We start from the raw sequence: 21,358 nt of genomic DNA, 5'->3' as shown, positions 1-21,358 counted from the left end.
GGGGCTACCGTGCAGTGTTGGGGGCGGAAGTGACGTCACCGTTCGCTGCAGTGGTGACAGCTGCAGCGGCCACGTGGGCAATGGCGCCATATCCGTCGCAAGTTCACCTGCACCTCCACACACATCATTTACTGTATCCGTTGCACCTGATGTGGTCTCCTCTACATTGGGGAGACAGGCCGCCTACTTGCAGAACATTTCAGGGAACACCTCTGGGACACTCGCACCAACCAACCCAACCGTCCCGTGGCTGAACACTTTAACTCCCCCTCCCACTCCGCCAAGGACATGCAGGTCCTTGGCATCCTCTATCGCCAGACTCTGACCACACGACGCCTGGAGGAAGAGCGCCTCATCTTCCGCCTATGAACCCTCCAACCACAGAGGATGAATGTAGATTTCTCCAGCTTCCTCATTTCCCCTCCGCCCACCTTATCTCAGTCCCAACCTCTGGATTCAGCACCAGCCTCTTGACTTGCAATCTTCTTCCCGACCTCTCCGCCCCATCCCCTCTCCGGCCTATCACCCCCACCCTCACCTCCTTCCACCTATCGTATTCCCAGCGCCCCTCCCCCAAATTCCCTCCCCCCTACCCTTTATCTCTGCCCACTTGGCACACCAGCCTCATTCCTGAAGAAGGGCTTATGCCCGAAACGTTGACTTTCCTGCTCCTCGGATGCTGTCTGGCCTGCTGTGTTTTTCCAGCACCACATTTCTCAACTCTGGTCTCCAGCATCTGCAGTCCTGATTTTCTCCTACAGTGAAAAGTGTACAAAGCCACCATTCCCAGCGCCAACTTAGGTACAAAGATACCTTACTTACAAAACATTACATGTAATGTAAAAAAAAAAGAAATAACATTAAATGTGCAACATTGCAGACATTCCTAAGTGCTGAGTCATGCTGGCCTCGCAATCCCCACAAGGGCTCCCTCTGCCTATGCTGGCCCAATCGACCGCATGCTCAACATTGCTGCAGATGCTGGGAGACCTTGAGTTGCCTGCTCTCGATGTTACTGCAGATGTCAGGGAATTTCTTGATGATCAATACTTGCAAAAACTGCTGAACATTGGAACAAACAGTGAGGAGTTGATACACAGACACATGCCACAAAATATATCGGGATTTGCTGTCACTTCATGCTCAACAGAATGCTCCATCATAAAGACTGGGGATAAAGTAGCTTGCTTCTTTCGATCTGACCCTATTAGTGATTCCTGCATGGAGCACTAAAAGCAAGCCTGCTGTGAACAGTCTCTCTACACCAGAATTTTTAAAAAGTGAAAAACAATAATAAATGAAGATAGCTCTAAACACATAATTTCTTCCTCAGACTTCTCATTTTCGCAATATTAACAAACAATTTTAGCAAGTAATAGCACACTGTCTCTTTCTTCACAGTTACTATCAGAAGTGCTAAGTTTCTCTCAAGCTTTCTGTTTTATATCCACTTCTGTAATTTTACGAGAGTGGAGGTGAAGTATACGGTTGTATGTATTCACGTATGATTTAGGAGCAGGATTAGGTTACCCAACCCATAAAGTGTGCTCTGCCATTCAATAAGATTATGGTAATCTGATAAGTGCATATTTCTGCCTGCCTCCAAACATGTCTCACCACTTTGCCTATCAAAATCCATTCACCTCTGCTTTAAAAGTTTTCAAAGACTCTGCTTCCACTTTCTTTGAGGAGCAGGGTTCCAAAGATTCATGGTGTTTCTCTTTAAACAGTGACCCCAAGTTTTAGAATCTCCCACAAGTGGAAGCATAATTTCCACATCCATCCTGTCAAGACCTCTCAGATTCTTCTATGTTTCAGTTAAGTGCCCTTACTTTTCCAAAATACAGCCAATGCAAACCAAGCCTGTCAAAATACATCTCATAAGACAACCCAACATTTACAGGTATTTGTCTTTTAAACTTTCTTTGAACAACTTCTAATGCATTTTTATTCTTCCTTAAATAAAGCAACCAATACTGTACACTGGTGTGGGCTCATTAATGCCGAGCATAAAGGAAAAATAATCCTCCTGCTTTCATTTTCAGTCTCCTCACAATAACAAAAATTGTAATATAAAGGAGTAATTTATGTAATACATTTGCTATTTTCTCATATAAAGAAACCTTCTGTGAATCAAGGGAATTTTAGAAAATTAAAACAAATTAAAAACCATCTCATAGCCTCTTTATAAGACTCTAGGTGATGTCTATCAGGATTTGGGGACAAGTTAACCCACAGCTCCAATTTACACAGTACCATTTCTCCAATGATTATGGTTTTCCTCAATTCCTGCCACCCTTCCATTTCCTGATTTATAACTATTTCTTGGATGTTAATTGAACCCTGTGCCATGTAGAGTCACATAAAATTCATGTATAATGTTTTATTTTTTAATAGTTTGTGGGACATGAGCATTGCTGGCTGGGCCATTATTAAGTGCCCCTCCATGGTTGCCTTGAGAAGATGGTGAGCTGCCTTTTTGAATGAAGCAGTCCACATGCTGTAGGTTGACCCATAATGTCATTAGTGAGGGAATTTCAGAATTTTGACCCAGTGACAGTGAAGGAATGATGATATATTTCCATTTATACATTTGAACCGAGATTGCAGTTGCTGGTCTTGGCTCTCCCATTATTAAAGATGGTGATATTTGTGGATTCTCCTTCTCTGCTGAGTTGTTCATTAACTTTCTTCCTATTTTCCATTATGAATTCCCCAGGCTCACTTTGTATAGGACCAAAGCTAACTTCCTTAGCTTATCTTCTTTTAAACATCATTAGAAACTCTGTTGTTCTTATATTTCTAGCAATCATTTCCTTATACTTTAATTGCTCACCTCCTTTTGGATCTTGTAGTTTTTTTTTTGTCATTCTATTCAGTCTTCCAAGTTGCCACCCATTTTGTATGCAATTTTATCCTTTTGCTTTATATTTGATAGAATCTTTAAAATGTTCATTTATCTATCAAAAGTGGACATTTCCCTTTCAAATTATCTTTTGGTTGAGTTGCATCTATTTTGTGTATTCAGAAACATTCCCTTAAATGGCTGTAACTGCATTTCTAATACACTGTCCCCTAATCTAATTTGCTGTCTCACTTTAGCTGGCTCTGCGATCATTACCCCATAGTTGCCCTTATTTAAGTTTAGGATATTAATCTTGGACTAACTCTTCTCTCCCTGAAACTGAATGTAACATTCAAACATATTCAGGCCTTAATTACCTAGGAACACCTTCTGTATGAGGTTATCAATAAATTGGATCTCATTGCACAATATCAGATCTCGTTTATTCTGCTCTTTGGTTGGCTTCACCCTGTGCTGTTCCAAGAAGCTATCCCAAAAACATATTATGAAATCCTCAACTAGGCTACCTTATTTTTCCAATCTATAATTACCGTTGCAAGTTTGTTGTAAGCCCTTATTATTTCTTCCCTTAAACAGCAGCCAGCTGTGTGGTTACTGTTACAGGACTTGTGTAACATTACACAAGAGAATTCGTGTCTTTATAGTAGGAACATGGAAACAGGAGTAGGCCATTCAGCCCCTCTGTCCTGTTCCACCATTCAGTGAGATCATGGCTGATCTGTGGCTGAACTCTGTAAACCTCCTTTTGGCCTAAATCTCTTAAAATTTTACTTAATGAAAAATTATCTGTCTCAGATTTCAAAGTAACAACTGATCCTGCATCCACTACTAGAAGAGTTTATATATCTACCACTTTTGAGTTAACGTTTCATGACACAAATGCAATAGGAGGATAGAATGTGAGGCAAGAAAGGAGGCATTTTTGACAAGGGATAGCATTACAGCTGTGCTTTAAGGATGATATTCCCACAAATACATCCAGGGAGGTTATTTGGGTGGAACTGAGAAATAAGAAAGGGATGATCACCCTATTGAGATTGTATTATAGACCCCCTAATAGTCATCGGGAAATTGAGAAACAAATTTGTAAGGAGATTTCAGTTATCTGTAAGAATAATAAGGTGGTTATGGTAGGGGATTTTAACTTTCCTAACATAGACTGGGACTGCCATAGTATTCAGGGTTTAGATGGAGAGGAATTTGTTAAGAGTGTAAAATAAATTTTTCTGAGTCAGTATGTGGTTTAGCTACTAGAGAAAGCACTAAACATGACCTACTCTTGGGAAATAAGGCAGGACAGGTGACTGAAGTGTCAGTGGGGGAGCACTTTGGGGCCAGCGACCATAATGTTATTAGTTTTAAAATAGTGATAGAAAAGGATACACTCGATCTAACAGTTGGCATTCTAAATTGGAGGAAGACTAATTTTGAAGGTATTAGGCAAGAGCTTTCAAAAGCTGATGGAGTGCAGATGTTTGCAGGTAAAGGGATGACTGGAAAATGGGAAGCCTTCAGAAATGAGATAACAAGAGTCCAGAGAAAGTATATTCCTGTCAGGGTGAAAGGAAAGGCTGGTAGGTATAGGGGATGCTGGATGACAAAAGAAATTGCGGGTTTGGTTCAGAAAAATAAGGAAACATATGACAGGTATAGACAGGAGAGATCGATGAATCCTTAGTAGAGTATAAAGGAAGTAGGAGTATAATTAAGAGGGAAATTAGGAGGGCAAAAGGGGGGCATGAGATAGCTTTGGCAAATAGAGTTAAGGAGAATCCATAGGGTTTTTCTAAATACATTAAGAGCAAAAGGGTAACTAAGGAGAGAATAGGGCCCCTCAAAGATCAGCAAGGCAGCCTTTGTGGGAGATGGGAGAGATACTAAACGAGTATCTTGCATCAGTGTTTACTGTGGGAAAGGACATGGAAGATATAGAACGTAGAGAAATAGATGATGACATCTTGAAAAAGGTCCATATTGCAGAGGATGAAGTGCCGGATGTCTTGAAACGCATACGTGTGGATAAATCCCCAGGACCTAATCAGATGTATCCTAGAACTCTGTGGGAAGCTAGAGAAGTGATTGCTGGGCTCCTTGCTGAGATATTTGTATCATTGATAGTCATAGATGAGATACCAGAAGACTGGATGTTGGCTAACATGACACCATTATTTAATGAAGATTGTAAGAACAAGTGAGGGAACTATAGACTGGTAAGCCTGACGTCAGTGGTGAGCAACTTGTTGGAGGGAATCCTGAGGGACAGGACGTACATGTATTTGGGAAGGTAAGAACTGATTAGGGTTAGTCAATATGGCTTTGAGTTTGGGAAATCATTTCTCACAAACTTGATTGAGTTTTTTGAAGTAATAAGGATTGATGAGGCCAGAGCAGTGGACGTGATCTATACGAACTTCAGTAAGGCGTTCAACAAGGTTGCCCATGGGAGACTGGTTAGCAAGGTTAGAGCTCATGGAATACAGGGAAAACTAGACATTTGGATACAGAACTGGCTCAAAGATAGAAGACAGAGGGTAATGGTGGAGTGTTGTTTTTCAGATTGGAGGCTTGTGACCAGTGGAGTGCCACAAGGATCGGTGCTGGGTTCTCTACTTTTTGTCATTTATATAAATGATTTGGATATGAACATAGGAGGTATAGTTAGTAAGTTTGCAGATGACACCAAAATTGGAGGTGTAATGGACAGCGAAGAAGGCTACCTCAGATTACAACAGGATCTTGATCAGATGGGCCAATGGGCTGAGGAGTGGAGATGGAGTTTAATTTAGATAAATGTGAGGTGGTGCATTTTGGGAAAGCAAATCAGAGCAGGAGTTATACATTTAATGATAAGGTCCTAGGGAGTGTTGCTGAACAGACAGACATTGAAGTGAAGGTTTATAGCTCTTTGAAAGTGGAGTTGCATGTCGACAGGATAGTGAAGAAGGCATTTGGTATGTTTTCCTTTATTGGTCAGAGCACTGAGTATATGTTGTGGCTCTACAGGACATTGGTTTGGCCACTTTTGAATGTGGCGTGCAATTCTGGTCTCCTTCCTATTGGAAGGATGTTGTGAAACTTGAAAGGATTCAGAAAAGATCTACAAGGATGTTGCCAGGGTTGGAGGATTTGAGCTATAGGGAGAGGTTGAATAGACTGGGGCTGTTTTTCCTAGAGCGTCGGAGCCTGAGGGTTGACCTCATAGAGTTCATAAAATCATGAGGGACATAGATAGAATAAATAGATAAAGTATTTTCCCTGGGGTGGTGGAGTCCAGAACTAGAGGGCATACGTTTAGGGTGAGAGGGGAAAGATACAAAAGGGACTTAAGGAGTTACTTTCTCATGCAGAGGGTGGTGTGTGTATGGAAGGAGCTGCCAGAGGAAGTGGTGGAGGCTTGTACAATTGCAACATTTAAAAGGTATCTGGATGGGTATATGAATAGGAAGGGTTTAGAGGGATATTGGCTAAGTGCTGGCAAATGGGACTAGATTAGGTTGGGATATCTGGTCGGTATGGACAATTTGAACCGAAGGTCTGTTTCCGGGCTGTCCATCTCTATGATTCCCTGACTCTAAGTACTTGTTAACATTTCTCCTGAATGTTTTGGCCCAAATACTCAGACCATGTCTCCTAGTTCTAGAATTCCCAACCAATGGAACCAGATTATCTTTATGTGTCCTGTCTTTTCCTGAGAGTGTCTTGAAGATTTCAATCAGATCACCCCTTAATGCTAAATTCTCGAGTAAACAGCACTAATTTGTATAAAATCTCCTTGTAACATCAGCCTTAGAATTCATGTATCATTTGTGTAAACCTAATCATCCTCCATTCTATCAAAACTACATCTACATCCTGGTTTCTTGAAAGTAGGTAATCCCCATCTATGATGTTAATATTATCTTCAATTAGCAGAGCCACCCCAAATCCTTTCCTTAGCTTCTTATTTTTCCTCAATATCATGCAACCTTCAATATCAAAGTTGTTTATGTTATCCAGTAGCCATGTCTCTGTCCTTTATATTTACCACATCTTACCAGGTTTGAACCCTTGCCCCTACTATTATTTTTCAATTTCTCTACTTCCCTAGATATGCAGCTCACTGGGACATCAGTCCTGGTATGGTTAAGTGTGTGCTGAAAATGTGTTACTGAAAAAGCGCAGCAGGTCAGGCAGCATCCAAGGAGCAGGAGAATTGACGATTTGGGCATAAGCCCTTCTTCAGGGATCATGTCTGAAACGTCGATTCTCCTGCTCCTTGGATGCTGCCTGACCTGCTGCGCTTTTCCAGCAACACCCTTTCAGCTCTGATCTCCAGCATCTGCAGTCCTCACTTTCTCCTATGGTTAAGTGTGTGATAAAGTATAGGATTTGTCCTATTATCAGTTGTGTTTTGGGACTTTTAAACTGTGGCAGATGAGTATCGGTTTCATTTCTGTTCAGGTAACCTTTCTTTAAAGATGTCAGGAAGTCAGTTTGAATAGTGATCTAAAAGTATAATTTCCAAGAAAGCGTGTAAATGAGTAATAGCCTAGCCAGATACATGTGGTGTTCATTGATGAAATGGGGTTTATTGAGCTCACTACACTACAGAAAAACAAATGATCAGACCAATACTGTGGGTATGTTTTAGGTTCGGTTTAGAAATAATCAGGTTTTGGTTTCATCTTAGCAGAAGAATCTATTTTTTAGTTCAGGAGAACATGTTTGCTCTCGCAGAAGACAGGTTAATTTGTGAAGTCTTCAAGCTATGAAGCTTTGATTAGAAGTTTTCAAGGTGTTAGGACTGAAAAGAGGTTTAGGCCATCAGAACTGACAGGAAGATAAGGCCTTCAGAACTGGAAAGAGGTATCTAGGCCATCAAAACTAGAAAGAATCTATCAAGTAAGAAATTAAAGAGTTAAGATTAGAGCAACACATCACTGAAATTAAATATCTTTAAAGGATATTGCTGGAAAAAATGTTGAAAATTTGTTTTGCTGTTTATGCTAATATCTTTCTAAACTGTCTTGTATAAGGAACATTTTTTGTCAATAAACTTGTGTTCTTTTATTTAAAATAAAATCAGCAGCCTCATGTTTACTGATTCAGCAACACAATAAACAACTCCAAACATTAAACTTATTATTTATCAAGCTGAGATCTGACCTACCCAGTTTTACTATCATGATGGGGTCTGAACAACTGTCCCAGTGATACAGCCTCCCCAGTGCTTATGCTAGTGTTCCACAAACTGGAATCCATTTCTTTCACACTAATCTTTGGAATCCATTTCTTTCACACTAATTCATTTATCTTGTTTACCTTGTGCCAATTTGCGCATGGTTCAGAGATTATTACTTTGGAGGTTCTTCCTAATTTAGCACCGAGATTCTCATACTGACGATGGAGAATCTCTGTCCTTGCCCTGCCTATGTGATTGGTCCCTACATGGACCACAATGACTGCTTTCTTCACTTTTCACAGTCAATTCCTCCAGATAGCCTGAATGGATGAGGAACCAGTGAAGCAAGAGGATGTAGAGGTAGTCAGTATCAGTTGAACAGTCAACAAGAAAAGAACCAGAGGTGGAATCCTGGTATTTTGAAATGATTTCTTACTCTGCTCCAGGGAAGAAGCTATCTGCGTGGTGAGTATTTTGTAAGAAAATCTGTAAGATTTAAAATAGTATAGGGAACTGGTGGTAGTGTTAATAAAATATATCATAAGAGGAAGTTAATAATTAATTAAGTTCTTTGATTAACTAATTTAACAAGCACATTAAAGATGACTGAGTCATGCCAGAGCTTCTGGATGGCACTGAGATTTCGGAAACACATTTTAACGAGTATGTATGGCTACAGCACCTTCAGCTCAGCGCTTATGAGTTGGAGTTTGAGCTGCCACTGCTGTAACACATCAAAGAAGGGGAAAATTAGCTGAATTTCTTTTAATACTGGATGATGGTCACATCCATTAGATAGGATCTTCCAATGAGACCAGGGAAAGTAGGCTGTGACCACAAGTGCGGCAGATAGAGGGATCCAGAAGTGCTGCAATCTCATCCCTTGCATTTGTCTGACTTGCTTGACATTCTTCCCTCTTGATTGGTTGAGAGAGAAGGCTGGGGGTTGGATGAACTAATTGACCATGGAGCCACGTTAGAGGAAGCCATTCAAATGGGGTCAATTAACATGTTTGTGGTGATAGCTGGGGACAGTATAGCAAAGGGGATAGACACCGTTCTGTGCAATTCAGAGCATGAGCCCAGAATACTATGTTGCCTATTGGATGCTACGGATCAGGATATCTAAATCGGGAAGGTCAGGAACCTGGAATACAATTGTCAAGGTCCATGCTAATGACATAAGTAATGCGAGGAAAGAGTTCCTGCTCAGGCAGTATGAAGAGTTGGGCATCAAACTGAACTGCAGAGGTCCAAAGATGATAATCTCTGGGTTATTATCTGAGCAACATGTTAATTGACAGAGGCCTCATACTATTCGTGAAATGAATACAACCTAAAAAACTGCTGTTGGAACAGTTATTTCCATTTGTGGGGTATTGGCATAAATACTGTAAGTACAGTACAGTCAGACTATAGGTTTCTTAAAGTAACGACAGTGTAGGATGAAGAATATGAAAAGTAGTACTGGGTACTTGTGATAAAGGGAGATCAATAATTGTGAGTAATTTTAAGCACATTAGAAAAATTGGGAAAAGCAGATTCACAATGATAGTCTGGAGTAGGAGATAATAGAATGCTTTCTACATATTTTCTTAACACAGCATGTTATGGAACCAATCAGAGAAGCAGAGTCAATGTTTCAAATCCAATGATCCTTCATCAGAGCTTTCCAAGTTCTAACGTAAGGTCATTGGACTTGAAATTTTAACTCTTCTCTGTCTAAGATGCTGCCAGATGTTTGAGTTTCTCCAGGACTTTTTGTCCATGATTTAAACATAAATAATGGTGAATAGGTGGGCATGAAAGCTGATCTAGTTGAAGTGAACTGAGATATCAGGCTAGGGTGATAGATAAATAGGGAAACAGAGTCAGACATTTAAGTGAATACTTCAGAAAGCTCAGAATATGTATGCTTTATAAGCGAAGGTCAATGGTTAACTAAAAAAGTCAAAGAAAATGTCAGTTTTAAGGAAAAGGTTCATAATTATGCAAATCTGAATTGCATCTCGGATGGTTAGTCAGAATAAAAATAATGGTAGAGAATGACAAAAAAGTTAATTAAAAGAAAGAGGTTGAAATATGAGGGGAAGCTAGTTAGATTACTTACAGTGTGGAAACAGGCCCTTTGACCCTCCAAACAGCAACCCATCCAGACCCCTACACCTAACACTACAGGTAATTTAGCATTGCCAACTCACCTGACCTGCACAGTTTTTGGACTGTGGGTGGAAACTGGAACAAACCCACACAGAGACAGGGAGAATGTGCAAACTCCACACAGACAATTGCCTGAGGCAGGGATTGAACCTGGGCCTCTAGCACTATGAAGCAGCAGTGCTAACCACTGTGCCACAGTACCACCCATAGAAAGCAAGAGTTTCCGAAACTAACCATGGATCTGCTTTCTTCTGATGTCACACTTTGGGTTCTCTTAGCAGTCAGCTATTCTTTTGTGAGGAACATAGACTGGAGAGCTCTTCTGACTGACATTGACTACAATCAGAACAGCCACTCCTCTAACTGATGCTGTCTGCCTCTAGGTCTTCTTTCGAGAAACATAGAAGTTGGAACAGGAATAGACCATTCAATCCCTCAAATCTGCTCTGCCATTCCCCACGGTTGTGGCAGATCATTGAGCTTGGTATCCTAATTCTGCGCTCTTGCCCCAATATCCCCATATCGTTTAAGCCACAAGAGCTCATTCTTTGGTAACAGGATTCCCACCATACTTCCACATGGCAGTGGCAGATTCAACCTAAAGAGTTCTTGTCTTATTGAGTGAATGAGGTAATTGTTGCGTGGTTGGAAAACAGTTGGAATAGAATATTATCTGCAGTCCATCTTTCAGATGCAGGTGGTCTTGTTATATAATTCCAGCACTTGAAGTTATATTTCAGACTTATGTTTTACCTTTCTCACATTGGCTGTGTCCTTCTGATGAATAAGTAATTTACTTTTGTATTAGTAGTTTAAAGTGTTTTCTTTGGGAGAAATTTGCAAAAATTCAATTGTGGGCAATTTCTTTGCAAAAGATCAAAGCTGTGGCAAAAATTGCATGATTAATTGTAGCTCTGATGCCTAGCAAGTGAGTGTCTGATGTTGCTGTTGGATCTTTTTATACATCATTTATCTTGTCTCTCCTGTTTGTCTTGTATTGGTGTGGTTTCTCAGTCCAAATTTGCTTGTTGCTATGTTGATATCAAAGGAACATTATGAAGAATGGACAACATGGAGTTTTCACTCAGGGTGGAGGAGAGTTCATTTTGTGTCCATTCTGCAAACAAAAGACTAATTTTCATGTCAGCTACCTCTTATTAGCATTGTGCACTTCTATGTAAAAAACAATATGCGATTTAATGCATTCTCAATAAAATATTTGTCTGGTCGCCTCTGTACATGTTCCACTTCTGAACTAAGCACATATAAAATATAAAATAATTCCAAGCTTCAAGAAAGTAATTGCTTGGTTATCCATTGTTATCCATTGTTTCAAAGAAGATGCTGACTCAGTTGTATTTGAGAAACATGGAAAGAAGATAAAAGATATTGGGAGGTGGGGAGGATTGCAATGGTTGGGCATGGGAGTTGTGTTGAGATTTATATGGCTGTCTTGATTAAAACTTCTAGGAGTAGTCCTTGACCCTGAATCGCACAGTCCTGCTCCCTGCTTATTGATAGTTGTTCTGTTTGGGTATGTTTGACCTTCTCACTGGTGTCACGCAAAAGTCTCTCAAAGATTAACCAAAAGATTGTTACCTTGTGTTTTCACGCAGTTTGCCTTGGGAATGTGCTCCTATGCTGTTGAAATAATGAAAATGCCTATATGGTCATCTATTTCTTTTCTTTCATCCTCAAAGTTCAATAACAGAGTGAATATTCAGGGGTCATAAGGATTTTCTTCTGCTTTGGCAGAAGTTCAATGGAAACTTCCAAAAAACACAATGTGAAGAGCAAGTCTGCTGTGCTGTTGTTATGTTGGGCAATCTGAAAAGTGCATACATAGCAATTCTACTGCCGGTAGAATTGATTGCTGGAAGAATATGTGCTTAGTTCAGAAGTGGAACATGTACAGAGGCGACCAGACAATGAGAGTCAAAAGTGCTGCCACAGAAACCTTGTAGAAGATTATCATCCGGCATGAGTTTTATTGGATAAAATGGTTGAGTTCACTGGTTTTGAATATCTCCAAGTTTTGTCTGAAACATAACTTCTGACTGAAACAATTTGGCTGTGCAACCAAGTATGGAGTTAGCAAGATTTTTTTTCAGTATTTTCAGACAGAGAAGTTTTTGTTTCTCACCTCTGCATTACGGGAGTGCAACTATAGCATTTTCTGTTCGATTGACTTGCTGGATGTGGACAGTACTGACAAGGTCACTGTTTGTTATCCATCCCAATGCAACTGAATGGCTTGCTAGGCCAATTCTTAGGCAGTTGGAGTCAATGACATTGTTGGAGTTCTTTTGTCACACATCACCCAGCTCAAGTAAGGACAGAAGATTCATTTTCTTACAAGACATTACTGAACTAAATACTATTTGTTAATGACAATCTAGTAGTGTAGTTGCATGGTCAACATTGATAACATAAGCTTCTTTTTCTTATCAGAAGTTACTCATTGTCATAGAATGATTCATGGGGCAGTACTTTACAGGCCCAGGGTTGCAGGAATGGAGGTGGGGCATTGAGGGTGAGGGGAGGGAAAGTATAGCAGGTGGCACAACAGGTAGGAACTGGGTCAGGACAGTTCCTCAACCTGGTCCAAATGCCAGGAAGATTTGCCAGCTGCAGCAAGTGTGGCTCAAAACCAGCCTGCTCCATGGAACTGAGAAATCCATTTGTGTAATAAAGGACGCTGGTAACAGCTATTTTACAGGACTTCAAGAATTTTGTAATGATATGTCTAAGACTACTTGAGGTTCTAGCAGGTTAAGAATCCTAGATAGATGTTAGAAATGATGAATTGACATCCAAATGTGCCAGTTATCCATCAAAAATCTTTAAGACTCTTCTGCAAAGCAAAATAATCAATGCACAGTTATTCAGGTGGTAGGATGCACAGAAATCTGAAGTTACCAGGATCTTACACCCATAGATCATCCACAGGTGGTCAGGTCTTCATTGGCGATAGGTGTCAGTGACTGACTGCATCATCTCTCTCTCAACTGCAGTGTGGAATTTAAACATGCTTGAATTTTATAGAGTTATAATCAAACATGATGAGTTAGGGGCAGCTCTGACCTCCATTTTTTTTTCAGTATAACAAGGTTTCAACTGTCTAAGTAGACAAATGTCCAGATATGAGACCTGACAGCTTGGTTGTTAGCCAGTAATTAGTTGTGCTTATCAAGTTTCAGGTACACTGACAGATATATGCCAACATTTCTCGGCTCTCAAGTAATGTTCTGGACTTTTATAATAACAATCTTTTCCAATCATTAAGTTCCCTGAGAATAAGATCATTGTTCAGCAGTTTTGAGAAAAAAACAAGATGGATACCCGACAGCTCAAGTGCTAACATCTCAAAAAGTGTTAGGTTATGTTGGTCAAGCTTTAGAATTTCCTGTACATCTATGTAGCTTCATGATCAGATAGCTGATGAAGAGCTCAGCCATAAGCTTTGTTTTTTTTGTGGTACAGCTTCCATAAGTTACAGGGGCAATACCTAGCAGATAAAGAGGCTGTTAGCTTCATGGAGATGACCCCCTTGCTACAATTGCTGCATTATCAGAGCCAGAAGCTTCTTTACACCAAGAGAGGGCACAAACAGGATAGGCACTCCCTGGTCCTAAAAATCCAACTGAAGCAGTTTACTAACCAGTCATAAACTTCCTGATTTATATGTGTCCAGTCTACTCTGAGGTGCACCCTAGCAGTGCTCACTTCTCCGAGTGGCTCTGTAGAGGTTTCAGCACTGCCAGTGGGTTGGCAGTGTGTAGCACCTCCCAGGCAACCGAAATTGGATGGCAATCTCAAACGCAGTCAGGAGGCTGTTGCTGAGCCGGACATGTTGCTGCCAAATGCAGGATTTGGACCTACTGTTTGACTTGATGCCAGTTCTCAAGTCCTGGGAAGAAAAAAAAAGCTTTTTACTTCTTGATTCATAGCTCAGGCCTCTGAAGTATGAGTCTAGAAACTTTTCCACTTGGCATATTGATCGGTTAGTATAGTGATTCTCATTATAATGAATAGGAGCAGAAGGAAGAACCAAAACAAAGGATTGAGGTATCCACTAATAGTGAACAAACTAGCTTGCTGTAGTCATGTGACTTCTACCTCTTGTTGTAAGTGCCTTTGTATGCAGCCTCTGGCAGACATTTTGTGCAACACCTTTAAATGGTGCCAGAAATTGTGCAGCTGAAAGGGAGTGGATCTTTGGAGCTGTAAGAGAGACAATCACTGAATGAAACAACAAAGAAGATGTAAAGAGAATGTTTGCAACTTTGAATTACTGCCCTGTCAAAATAGTTCAGTACTTGCTACTGATCCCTATTGGTATAGAAATGAAAAGAGGTATGAGGCAGAATTAGATCACATTTTCTTTATTGGTAGAAAATCTATGGAATATCTATAGAACTTTAAAAAAACAGATGCTGCTTGACCTGTTGAGCTTTTCCTGCACTTTTCAATTTTTTTAATTTAAGAATTTCCTATGGTGTTTAATGGTTCTCACAGACTGCAATCAAAGGCACTTATAACAGATAAATTTAAAGGTGATATCATCATGTTCCCAGAGAAACATAAAGTTGCTCCCTCATTAGAGAGAGTAGACTGGTGGTGAATTTAGCCTGAGGGTCATCATGCCTCAGGTGAGGGGTAAGGTTGAAAAGGTGAGACCTTCGTGGTGACGTCAGGTGGAATGGGAATTTAACCCATGCTGTTGACATCACTTCAATTGCGTGCAGCCAACAGAGCTAACAGACTCTCAGCAGAGGTAAAGGTCACATGACATAACAAACCAGTCTGTATATTAAGTGTAATTGCATTTCTTAAAAATATCACCCTTTCCATGTCAAAGAACAGAACAAAACATGCTTTTCCGATTGTAGTTTTAAGTTTTGTAAGTCACCTAATGTACATGGTCACAAAGAAAATGACCAGACATGACGAAAAATGTGTTTTAACCCTAGGCAGTTCCATCTTAATCATGAATTGCCTACATCATCATTAAATTACATGCAGATCTCTTAGAACACTGTATATTGTCATTTGTATGGTATCCGGTCATTCCTAGGTCAGTGTTCCTTTTCCAGAGAGTATTATTTACATGGTAAGTGAAGCTCTAGGGTGGCATGGTGACTCAGTGGTTAGCACTGTTGCCTCACAGTGCCAGGGACATAGGTTCAATTCCAGCATCGGGTGACAGTCTGTGGAGAGTTTGCACATTCTCTCTATGTCTGTTTGGGTTTCCCCATGGGAGCTCTAGTTTTCTCCCACAATCCAAAAATGTGCACGTTAGGTAAATTGGCCATGCTAAATTGCCCATAGTGTATGTTATTAGTTAGGGGTAAATATAGGGTAGGGGAATGGGTCTGGGTGGGTTACTCTTCGGAGAGTTGTTGTGGACTTGTTGGGCTGAAGGGCCTGTTTCCACAGTGGAGGGACTCTAATTCTAATTTGCTGAGGTTACTGTTGTTTCTAATTCATTTTCATTGGTGGGGAATTGTGGACCTCTGGGACTGATGATCAAATTGCACTCTCTTGCAGGTGGTGAGGTTGTGACAATATATGAGCTGATTTCACATTCACTAACTACAGTTGAGGTGACAACTGTTCAACATTGGCCCAAGCTGTTATGTGGGCTGATGTGGTTCTGCTGAAAGATCACCTGATAAAATGTGAAAGATGTATTGACTGAAACATTAATTCCGTTTCTCTCCAGATATTTGAGTCTTTTTCTGGCAACATTTCCAGCGTATATCAAAATTGCTATAAATTCTGTATCTTACAATTGTGTCCTCCACAACCACCTGATGCTGGAGCGGCGCTTCGAAAGCTAGTGCTTCCAATTAAACCTGTTGGACTATTACCTGGTTTTGTGAGATTTTTAACTTTATACACCCCAGTCTAACACCGGCATCTCCAAATCATTTGCAGATGTACCTGGTACAAACATTATTTTTGTGACAATTCTCTCTTTCTGTCCAATCACCTCGATGCAAGAAATCCTGTCTACACCTAATCACTTCAATGTTTGGTTTCAGGTGTAAGGATTTGATGTCTCAAAATGGGAGCACTCTGTGCCTCTATTCAGCAATGCCTGGACAAAGTTCAGACTGGGGATAATAAGTGCCAATAACAAGCATGCCATGCAAGTGCCAGGCAATTACCATCTCCAACAACAGAGAACCTAATCATCTCCCGTAGCCATTCAATAGTATTACTATTGCTGAATTCTCCATGATTAAAATCTTCAGGATTACCAATGACCAAGAGCTTAAACAGACCAGCTTATTAACTATTATACCCGCAAGAGCAAGTCAGAGCCTGGGAATTCAGTGATTAAATTATATTTTGATTCCTCAAACCTGATCTCTATACAAGGCACTGGAATGTAATGGAATACTCTCCATTTGCCTGGATAAGTGCAACTTCAACAAAATCCAAGAAGTTCAACACAATCCAGGACAAAGGCGCCCACTTGACGAACAACCACCTCATTCACTTAGTGTTCACTCTCTCTCCCATAGGCGCATCATTTCTTCAAGGTATACCATTGAAGCAATATCCTCTGACAATTCACAAAGACTCATTTGACAGCTCCTGCTAAGCCCTGACATCTACCATCTGGAAGGACAAAAGAAGCAGATGCATGGAATCACCATCACCTCTAAGTCCCCCTTCAAACTGCACACAACCCTAAATTGGAACTATGTTGCCATTCCATCCCTTGTCACTGGTTCAAATTCCTGGAATCACCTTCATAACAGCACTGTGGATTATCATACATCAAATGGACTGCAGTGGTTCAATATGCTTCACTACCACCTTCTCAATGGTAACTAGGGATAGACGACAGATGCTGGTGTTGCCAGTGACACACTCATCCCACAAAAGAATTTTATAACAGTCCAAACAATAGCTTTATTCATGAATACATTTTTTTTATCCAAGCAAGCTGTATAGATTTTTGGATTTTTTTCTAATTGAAAATATAAAACTGTTTCACAAAGGGACCAGTCAAACAGGTTCCTTCGAACTTGATTGATAGAACATGAGATGAAGTACTTGACTGGAAATGAATAAGTGACCTGGATAAAAACAGAATAGTTTTGACATGATTTATATATGTGTAAATTTAATTCACCCCTGTAGTCTTGGTAAAATAAACAGAACTCTTGATGTACAATGTGATTTTCATTCACCTAGAATTCCTTTGAAGATCAGAAACTGGCTTTGAAAGTCAGGTGAACCATGGAACAAATTCTAAAGAGTGATAAACACAAAAGCATGTGATTATAACATGAGTTGTTTGATGAAGAATTATGCAGATTCCACCCACAGCAGACAAAATCCACTCAAACATAGTGAAAAACAACTTTTACTTAATTGCTTTGTTTGTGATCTAAATAATGCAGCTTTCTTCCTCCAAAGTACTTTAATCAATACATTAGCATGTTAACAACTTTGTTGCCTACAAAAAGATTAAGCAGTAACTTTGAGACAAGTAATTTGATTGTGTCTGTTTGCAAGCACACAGGGGCCAAGGCATGAGCTGCATTTGCTCATCTGCATCTTACAAAGTCACCTGTAGGCATACTGATCTCAGGACAGTGATACCTGAAATTGTTATCCAAACCTTTGTTGCTTTTTTGATGAGAGGTCAGATTACAGAGGCCGGGAGGAGGGTAAAAGGGGTACGATGTTGAAAGATGATACCAACACTGGCACGGAGGAACCCCGAGGGAGATTCTCTTTTTTCTTCCTTAAAAGCAACCTGAACAATCAAAGATAACGGGCTCCTTTCCATGTCAACTCATTTCCCTGACAACAAAGAAAATTGTGGTAGAGATGGATTGAGGTTCTTAAGTAGGATTGGAAATCAAGATGAAAAAAAATGCTTGTTTTAAGGTGTTAACTTCTATGTGCATATTAGCATTATTAAATGTGTGGTTGGACAGTTGTTTTGGACGTTGCACAATTTCTGGAAGTGTCCCATTTTCTTGCAAAATTTGCATTGTTGCGATATAGCTGAACATTGTGCCTGTTTATGTATCTTTTGTTAACACCACAATAGCTTTCAGCATCAAAAGACGCAAAGACATTTGTGTTAGTCTGTCATGTAATGTTTGATGTTTCTGCAGCTAAGAAAATTGTTAAAGGGCGGTACTTAAGCTAATTTCACTTTCTGTTCTCATCATTTTAGAGTCATAGAGTCAGAGAGATGTACAGCATGGAAACAGACCCTTCGGTTCAACCTGTCCATGTTGACCAGACATCCCAACCCAATCTAGTCCCACCTGCCAGCACCCGGCCCATATCCCTCCAAACCCTTCCTATTCAAATACCCATCCAAATGCCTCTTAAGTGTTGCAATTGTACCAGCCTCCACCACATCGTCTGGCAGCTCATTCCATACACGTACCACCCTCTGCGTGAAAATGTTGCCCCTTAGGTCTCTTTTGTACCTTTCCCCTCTCACCCTAAACCTATGCCCTTTCGTTTTGGACTCCCCGATCCCAGGGAAAAGACTTTGTCTATTTATCCTATCCACGCCCCTCATAATTTTGTAAACCTCTATAATGTCACCCCTCAGCCTCCGACGCTCCAGGGAAAACAGCCCCAGCCTGTTCAGCCTCTCCCTATCGCTCAAATCCTCCAACCCTGGCAACATCCTTGTAAATCTTTTCTGAACCCTTTCAAGTTTCACAACATCTTTCCGATAGGAAGGAGATCAGAATTGCATGCAATATTCTAACAGTGGCCTAACAAATGTCCTGTACAGCCGCAACATGACCTCCCAACTCCTGTACTCAATACTTCGACCAATAAAGGAAAGCATACCAAACGCCTTTTTCACTATCCTACCTGCGACTCCACTTTCAAAGAGCTATAAACCTGCACTCCAAGGTATCTTTGTTCAAAAACACTCTCCAGGACCTTACCATTGAGTGTATAAGTCCTGCTGAGATTTGCTTTCCCAAAATGCAGCATCTCTCATTTATCTGAATTAACCTCCATCTGCCAATTCTCAGCCCATTGGCCCATCTGGTCAAGATCCTGTTGTAATCTGAGGTAACCCTCTTCGCTGTGCACTGCACCTCCAATTTTGGTGTCATTTGCAAACTTACTAACTGTACCTCTTATGCTCGCATCCAAGTCATTTATGTAAATGACAAAAAGTAGAGGACCCAGCACAGATCATTGTGGCACTCCACTGGTCACAGGCCTCCAGTCTGAAAAACAACCCTCCACCACCACCCTCTGTCTTCTACCTTTGAGCCAGTTCTGTATCCAAATGGCTAGTTCTCCCTGTATTCTATGAGATCTAACCTTGCTAATCAATCTCCCATGGGGAACCTTGTCGAACGCCTTACTGAAGTCCATATAGATCACATCTACTGCTCTGCCCTCATCAACCTTCTTTGTTACTTCTTTAAAAAACTCAATCAAGTTTGTGAGACATGATTTCCCACACACAAAGCCATGTTGACTATCCCTAATCAGTCCTTGCCTTTCCAAATACATGCACATCCTGTCCCTCAGGATTCCCTCCAACAACTTGCCCACCACTGAGGTCAGGCTCACTGGTCTATAGTTCCCTGGCTGTCCTTACCGCCTGTCTTAAACAGTGGCACCACGTTTGCCAACCTCCCATCTTCTGGCATCTCACCTGTGACTATCGATGATACAAGTATATCTGATCAGATCCTGGGGATTTATCCACCTTTAACTGTTGCAAGACATCCAGCAGTTCCTCGTCTGTAATCTGGACATTTTGCAAGATGTCACCATCTATTTCCCGACAGTCGATATCTTCCATACCCTTTTCCACGGTAAATACTGATGCAAAATATTCATTTAGTATCTCCCCCATTTTCTGTGGCTCCACACAAAGGCTGCTTTGCTTATCTTTGAGGGGTCCTATTTTCTCCCTAGTTACCCTCTTGTCCTTAATATATTTGTAAAAACCCTTTGGATTCTCCTTAATTCTATTTGCCAAAGCTATCTCATGTCCCCGTTTTGCCCTCCTGATTTCCCTCTTAAGTATACTCCTACTTCCTTTATACTCTTCTAAGGATTCACTCGATCCATCCTGTCTATACTTGACATATGCTTCCTTCTTTTTCTTAACCAAACCATCAATTTCATTAGTCATCCAGCATTCTCTATACCTACCAGCCTTCCCTTTCACCCTGACAGGAATATATTTTCTCTGGATTCTTGTTATCTCATTTCTGAAGGCCTTCCATTTTCCAGCCGTCCCTTTACCTGCGAACATGTGCCTCCAATCAGCTTTCGAAAGTTCTTGCCTAATACCGTCAAAGCTGGCCTTTCTCCAATTTAGAACTTCAACTTTTAGATCTGATCTATCTTGTTCCATCACTATTTTAAAATGAATAGAATTATGGTCGCTAACCCCAAAGTGCTCCCCCACTGACACCTCAGTCACCTGCCTTGCATTATTTCCCAAGAGTAGGTCAAGTTTTGCACCTTCTCTAGTCGGTACATCCACATACTGAATCAGAAAATTGTCTTGTACACACTTAAGAAATTCCCCTCCATCTAAACCTTTAACACTATGGCAGTCCCAGTCGATGTTTGGAAAGTTAAAATCCCCTACAATAACTACCCTATTATTCTTACAGATAGCTGAGATCACCTTATAATTTTGTTTCTCAATTTCCTATTGGGGGGTTCTATAACACAATCCCAATAAGGTGATCATTCCTTTCTTATTTCTCAGTTCCACCCAAACAACTTCCCTGGATGTATTTCCAGGAATATCCTCCCTCAACACAGCTGTAATGCTATCCCTTATCAAAAATGCCACTCCCCCTCCTCTCTTGCCTCCCTTTCAATCTTTCCTGTTGCATTTATATCCTGTAACATTAAGCTGCCAGTCCTGCCCATCCCTGAGCCATGTTTCTGTAATTACTATGATATCCATGTTCCTAACCATGCCCTGAGTTCATCTGCCTTCCCTGTTAGGCCCCTTGCACTGAAATAAATGTCGTTTAATTTATTAGTCCTACATTGTCCCTGCCTGCCCTGACTGTTTGACTTGCTTCTGTTCTCAGCTGTACCCGTCTCAGATCAATCTCTTTCCTCACTATCTCTCTGGGTCCCATCCCCCCACCTTACCAGTTTAAATCCTCCCAAGCAGT

This window comes from Chiloscyllium punctatum, chromosome 25, assembly GCF_047496795.1.
Source record: "Chiloscyllium punctatum isolate Juve2018m chromosome 25, sChiPun1.3, whole genome shotgun sequence".
Lineage (NCBI taxonomy): Eukaryota > Metazoa > Chordata > Chondrichthyes > Orectolobiformes > Hemiscylliidae > Chiloscyllium > Chiloscyllium punctatum.
This window is presented reverse-complemented; position numbering follows the sequence as displayed.